The sequence below is a fragment of the Pholcus phalangioides genome, unplaced genomic scaffold, assembly GCF_987345545.1.
Source record: "Pholcus phalangioides strain wild (caught in Gottingen) unplaced genomic scaffold, Ppha-v1.0 ptg000015l_1, whole genome shotgun sequence".
Classification (NCBI taxonomy): Eukaryota; Metazoa; Arthropoda; class Arachnida; order Araneae; family Pholcidae; genus Pholcus; species Pholcus phalangioides.
The window spans coordinates 88082538-88090549 of NW_028301608.1; positions in this window are offsets into that span (position 1 = coordinate 88082538).

Here is an 8012-nt window from a genome sequence, read left to right on the forward strand (position 1 = left end):
GCTAAGTATTTTGTATTCTGTGGCTTAATTTTCTTTGTAATGTACAAATGTATAAATTTTCTGTATGTTCAATTTTTAATATAATTTCCAGTGTTCTAATATTAAAGTGGTCTTAACCACTATTGGCCCCGATAAGACTCCTTTTAAGAAAAAAAAATTGTGTGTGACTCTAATAATTTTGACTTTGACTCTAATAATTTTCTTTTCAGTTTTCATAATCAATGCTATACAATTTCGGATGTATTTGTATATATGTATATAGATCTTACATTAGTATTATTTAGCTTTGAAAACTTCATGATATTCTTTTCTAACTTAGTAGGTAGAATCACTGTCACTACCAATTTTATACTGAAAATTCAACTACTTTTCAGATGAGTCTCCCTACACATCTGTGGAAATAAGATTTTAGGGAATTATATATAAACCATGGGCGGAGATAATGGGAGGCATTGCCCCCCCCCCCCCCCAGCGTCAAAAGTGGAGTGGGCAGATCTAATGTATATGTGTCTATATGATTTAAAATCATCATGATCGTGCCCCCCCCCATACTTCCAAGTCTGTCTCCGCCTATGATATAAACCCTCTCACGAGAAGTACTTGAAATTCTAAGGAAAAAATTCTAAGGAATTCTAAGGAATTTCATTCTAAATTCTAAGGAATTTCAAAACTTACTCTTACCAACCATATGGCATAAATTGCACTACTGTCTCGGATAGGCTGGGTCACGACCCAAGGGGGTATGCACTGTATAAATATATAGTTTGCCCCTCGATTCCACCAATCAAGGTTTCAGGTTTCAATTTAGTTCGAACAACCCACGTTTCTATAGGGAGTTGAATCGTGTCACTTTCCCGGATGCGACTAGGGTCACGGATTCGGGAATTCTCATTGACGATATTCTTAGGTTTTCTGAACACTGTTCAGAGGTGTCCAAAAATTCGAATAGAGTATTCCGTTCCACTTTCTCAAAAAGGTGTCTTCGCGTTCTCCTAAAGGCGTTCTTCCGCTTTTCCGAGCCTTGGTTCGTCCTGGACTGGAGTACGCTGTAAGGTTATGGAGACCATACATACAGATGAATATAAATTCCATTGAAGGGCCGCAGAGAAGAGCTACGCGTGTGCTTGTTGACACACGGGGCTTCTGTTATGAACAGACACTTCATTTTTTAAACAACAACAGAAAACAACACATCGTCTAGAAACTTGCACAGAAATGGGACAGAAAAATATGTTGACTTTATTTATTTTACTAGCTACAATACCCGGCGCTGCCCGGGTTTTCTTCAATGAGGCTTTTTGGATCATGCGATGTCTCCCTCTTTCTTTGAGGGACATGCAAACCGTGTCTAAGTTAACCAATATGGCGACGTCCTGCGCGACTTATGAAAGAAACAAATCTACATTTAAAGAAACATAGAAATGAATAGCCCCCCCCCTTTTTTTTATGGGTGTAAGGTATTTCGATTCCCTCCCCCTGACCCCTGAACTTCAAGTTATCTATTTCTGCCTGTTTGAGCTTCCAAAAATGCTTAATTAAAGCTGTGGAATTTTTTCGATGCACTTTACGGGGCCCATAACTAATTTTAAAAACATCCTAAACTATATGAATTTATGCAAATAAGTATCAAAAGACAATACGGAGACATTAATTTTCATGCTTGAGAAGACATAAATAAAAAGTTGAAATCAATGTTATTGCATGGATATCCAACTCAAAAGTAGATCCGGCAAATTATTCATATTTTTAATTTTCTGGGCTTCGTATCTCCAAGTGAATTCAATATTTCAAAAATCGAGAATTCAATTTAATTTTTAAAATTATTGATGTGGCAGGAAACCCCCCCAACCACTAAATTTCCGTATTTATGCAGTTAAATCGGCAATTTTAATACTAATTTCTATGAGGATCACCCTTTTCCTCACCCTCAAAGCGATGCTGATGATGATTATGACGTCTATTCAAAAAGCCTCATTACTGAGAGTATATTGAAAATGTGGCAAACCATTATAAAGGCATAAACTATCATACATATACTAACAGGATTAAAGAAGTGACAAACCGTTGTAAAGGCATACACACGTCTGAAACGCATTGCTAGGGAACCACGGTAACCAAAGTAAACGTTCGGAAAGTGATTGTTGAGGCCCAAAAACCATTGTTGCCGGACAGTTTTTTGCCCATTTGGGGCATTTGCCCTGGTCTGACGAAATTTTAAAGTAGCCTATCGTTCAAGTCGGGTCCCATTTGGTATATATGCAAAATTTGGGGACGATCGATCTAAAATTGTAGATTTGTATAGAGAACACACACACACACACACACACACACACACACACACAGAAAATCAATTTTATATATATATTTTTTTTCCTAGGAAGTGTACATGATCTCAGTGTTAAAAAAAAAGATATGGATATTTAGGGTGACCATATTTCCTCGAGACAAATACGGAAAATTGGGATTCCAAATACGGGAAAATACGGGACATCACTAATTATCGCCAAAAATGACACCAAATCCGAACAAGGTTGCCAAATATTGTTGAAATTACGGAAAATCACAATCGCGGAAAATGAAGCATTACTGCAAATTGCAGTGGATTAAAATGAATTCCACGAAAAACAAAACGTTCTCCAAGACAAATGTGGGAGATTAATATTCTCATTCATAGTCGTAATCATCACAATATAATTTATAAGTTGAAAAATAATTTCAATCTTCGACTTCAATAAAGAATAAAAATTCAAGTGGACTTCGTGTAAAATACGGGAAAAACCGGGACACTTTTGCCAAAAAGTCGGGACGGCCAAAAATACAGCAAATACCAGGACTGTCTCGGGAAATACGGGACGTATGGTCATCCTATGGATATTGATATTCATCAGGAGCTACATGCTATATTCTCAGTGATATAGTTTACTTGATGCTTTGTGTATTTAGTTAGCGTGTGCTTTTTGTGATATCTCAAATAAAATTTCATATATATACGTTTAAGTGTGCTCTAGATTTTTCATGGCTTTAAACATACGCCATTTGATTGTTTCTGGATTTTACTGGAATATTTTCAGAGATGTGCGACAATGTTTGTACACATCACCAAACATTGATAGCGCCATGTTACTGCGCCATCATTGTCTTAGTGACGATGCTGAATTGTGTGCTCTGTGTCTCCGTGACTTCGCATGATGGCTCTCAAGACGATAGACGAGCAGTGATCTCAGTGTATGGCCGTACATTGATAACATTCTTGTCAGTGTACAGGATATCATAGAACTCGACAACCAAAATAAAGGGAGGGCGATGTTACACATCAACACAAAGCTTTTTGCAAATGACTTTTTTTATTTTGTGCAATTTCAACCACTACTTTACCGCACACCAAATCCGGTCATATATCGCCATACGGCAATTTCCAATCAGTAGAGTTGGGTGAGAAATGAAGGCGCCATCTCAGGATTTACGATTAACAGCTCATTTTTGAATTTTCCTGATACTGGCGCTTACATAAGAATTTCATTGTGATGTCGGAAATTGGTGGATAAAGCACTATTGGTGAAGTTGTTTCACCTCAACCACGAATCGCCAAATGATGCTCTACAAATGCTTCAGACACAGAATAGACTGAAGAAATTCCAACATGATTCTGTAATTTGCTATCGGGCAGCACCCTCTATGCACAAAAATTTGAACTTTTCTCCTGTACCGAAAAATCCCTCTTCGTGAGAATAACTTTTTCACATACTGCATTCAAATACTCTAATTTGTCTGAATTTTATGAATTGTTAAACTATTTACGGGAATTAATGGTATAGACTGTTGTACGATGGGTTTGTCTTATAGCAGTCATTAAAATGTTTCTGATTGGTTTTTTAGTTAATATCTAAATTAACAAGCGGTGAACTAACTGTGTGATCACTATATATATGAGTAGAGAAAAAAAAATTGTTTTCTTTTAAATTTTTCCTATATATTAATAGTGATGATTCATCCTGTTGTGCATGTCGCAAGCAAAACACCTGCGAATAGCTCATAGAAGAATGTACGTGTAAGCTCGCACGCATATTGATATATATAAAAAAAACACGCCACGTAACATGTCTTTGATATCATATGTAAATAGTAATCACAATTCGCACTATGCAATGTTTTTCCACCTTGCCTTTGACAAATATAATGTCAATCATTCACCGGTTTAAATTCGATTTTCTCCTCTAATTGGTTGGTTTATTGAAATTGACTTAAATTTCAGGTGGAAACGAGACAACGAACTGAAAAATATGATATTATGCAGTGACGCCGTGGTAAAATGCGTAGAAAGATGCATTTGAAATAAACGATGAGCATCGTGACTAGCCATATGGCTGATATTGATCGATCGATCGATTATCATCATAAGTGAATAATTAATACAAATAATCAAAATTTTATGACAAAATCATAATAAAAACAATTTTTTCATTATCGTAAATAAAATTTCTGGGGAAAAAGTACCAGAAACTTTCTTTTTTCTTATGAGTGGATCCCGATCAAGTGTTCTTTAAGGATGAGGTGTGGGGGGGGGGTTTATACATCCCTCAGGGTCACTATAATGCTTCTGTACACCTGTGTGTGTTCTAGTGCTCAGGAAATTTCCCAACTTCGAGGCGCAAATGCGAGCCGATCTCCCAGTTAGAAAGTCTCGCCATAGAGATCAACAGGCCTTCAACGATACAATTATTCAATCATTGAACTTTACTTATGCATAGTTAGAAAAACTGATGGCAGATGACTGCACCACACACGAAAAACATTACATAGAAACAAACTTCACGTCAGGATCACAATACGCGGCACGCGCTTTCCAGCATGTACCAATTCGTTAGAGGTTCCGCAGAGGAATACGGACGAGGTGCATGTATGGTTTGGTAGCAGTAATGGTGATCCAGAAAGCCACTGTGCAGTCATCGTGCTGGACTCTCATTGTAGGAATCCAGGTTCGAACTCCATTGGCGGTACAGTGGAAGTCGGCTGAAGTTGATATTCTACGGGTTGAGATACTTAACCTCAGCCTGGAGAATATGATTTACTATACGGGGTTCCCCGAAGAAAGATATTTCTTCCAAAAAAAAAATAATAATAATAATTTATCCCAGGAAGCACCATTAACATTTCGCAAGTAGAAAGTTGACATTTTTGCATCGAAACAGGGCTGGACAAATCTCAGGCGCCAGATCGATTTATTCACCATACGAAACCCAGAAAGTTAAGTATGAATTAATTTGCCGGATTTCAACTTTTTGTTTATATCTCCTCAAGCATGAAAATTAATGTCTACATATTGTGTCTTTTAATATTCAACTACATAAATTCATATAGTTTATGATGTTTAAAATTGATTATGGGCCCGTAAAGTACATCGAAGAAATTCCCACAGCTTTAACTAAGCATTTTTGGAAACTGAAACAGGTAAATGGATGTCTTGAAGTTCGGGGGGGGGGGGGAGAAATCGAAACACACTTAGCGCCCCTTGAAAAGGGAAAAAAATCATTTCTACGTTTCTTTAAATCTATATTTTTTCATTTCATGAGCGCAAGAAGTCGCCATATTGGTTAACTTGGACACGGTTTGTATGTCCCTCAATGAAGACGGGAGATATCACGTGATCCAAAAAGCCTCATTGAAGAAAACCGTTGTAAGCCCTTTTACCTCATCAACCATCGGTCGTAGAGGTATAGTTCCGATTGAAAAAACGTTAAAAAGTCGTTAAAAAAATTACCCCTTTCAAAACAGTGAAAATAGAGTGCGTAACAAAATAAACAATTTAAATGTTTATACGTTCCCCTTATCCTCTAACTTATATTTGAAATGTTATTACGCTGTCTTTCCTGATGCCAACAAAAAAAAAAATTCCAAGTTTCCAAGTGCAATATTCACCGAGATATTCGAATTCAAAAACCCGGTACAAGTTGTGAAAGAACAGCATAAATAAGGGCAAGGAGCGTTGTCCATTAGTGTGTGTTTGGTGTTCTTTCATAACTTTTCTTCGATTTTGGAATCCTACCTCTAGGACGGTCGGTTGATGAGATAATGACCGCATTAGCACTTACAGGACAACTCTGTATACATTGAATGCGTATATTACTTGTGAGATTATGTTCAACGAACTCCTAAAATAAACTGTACATGGCTGATGAGGATACAGTCAAATCCCGTTTCAACGAATACCGTTATGGCAAAAATCTCGTTTTATAACGAACACTTTTCTAATTCCCCAGATGAGTTTGCATAAGAACAAAATGCAAAAACCTGGAATTCCTTTATAGCGAAGTGATTTCTCCGGTGTCCTGGAGTTCATTATAACGAGATTCGACTGTATTTGTATACGGTATATTGCTTCCACATACAAGTATTGTCTTAAACAATTATTTCAACCCGTTATTTACACAGAAATTATTACAGCAGGAAATGCGGTTTTTCAACTTCAAGTCATGGGTGGATTTAGAGCTCACTGAAAATAAATAGCTAAAATATAAAAAATTAATTACTAGAATACTTATGAATTGCTTTATATAAATTGCTAAAATTAAATCGATTTGAATAGAGTGATCATACATCCTGCTTTTCGTCCCGTATTTTCCGGGATAGCCCGGGCTCTTCTGTTTCTTCTCCGTTCTGACTTTTGAAGAAAAAAAAATTCCCCCGTTTTTCCCGCTTTTCCAGCCGAAGTTTTCTTGCATTTATTATTTAATCAAAAACGTTGATACAGATAGTTTCCAACATATTGATTGAATGCAATATTATCAGACAGAAGTTGCGAAAATTTCATGAGCTATCGCATTTCACTTGCTCCCGCCGCGTAGATCCGCACCTGCTTCGAGACAAGAACGAATCGGCGTTATGCTGACGTCGTTTTGAACGGATGTCTAAAAGCCGAAGCACACTACACTGATCACGTCACGTCAGAGGCGTTGTGAATTCTGATTCGTGGAAATTCTGCGAAGTGGGAATTTCACGTCACAGAATTTTCACGAATCAGAATTCACTAGACATGACGTGAAATCACGTAACGTCATTGCAGTTTGCGTTGCAGTATGTTTCGGCCTTGACTTGTAAAATTGGGTGGTCTTATGATAATTGGCCTAGACAGTGTTCGCGTCTCTCTGGAGAACGCTTTTTCTTTCCTATGGCATTACACCCACATGATATTGAAAACCTAGCATTGTCGTATTTTTTATACATCCTATATTTTTCAGAAGGTGGTGCCATCTGTCTTTCAAAGAGTAAGACAAATATCAAGGTATAAATAATTGTTTCAAATGAGCGGATTTTTTTCTGTTTTCGATGTAATTGCTCGCTGCAGGGCAATCATAATGTGCCCGAGCCGGTCTTCCATTTAGAAATGTCTCCCCACAGAGAGCAGCCAGGCATCCAACGTGATACTTACACGATGAATATTTGCGCATTCGCCATCTTCACTTCAAGATAAGAAAGGCAGATGGCAGCACCATCAAAGAACACGAAACAGGCACAACTATGACAAATATGAATACGTAAGGAGGCCATATGTTTACACTCAGAACACACATTCTTTCCGGCATGTACCAATTCGTTAGAAATATCGGAGAGTAATGTATATAAGAGGTGTGGTTAAGTAGTAGAAGTAGCGATCAAGGAACAGTAGTGCGTGCAAGGTTTTCTTAATCCTGGGGAAGCCGATGCTCTTTGGACCCCTACTTAGCTGAAAATGCGTGTTTACCAATTCAAATGGTTACTCCCGAATATCATAGTACCCAGGGTGCCAACTAGAGGGAGCAGACGGATCTGGTGTCCAGGGCGCTGGACCAGAAGGGACGCCGAATTCACCCTTCAACTGTTTGTTAAGGGTTAAAAATTATCTAGTTGCGGCCCTGGTGCTCGTATCCTGAGACATAATGATAATCTTACATTGGAATCGGGATAAATTTTTCTTCAAAAATTTATCCCGATTTATGGTTGGAGAGTCAGTCAATACTTAGTTCAGGGATCCCATA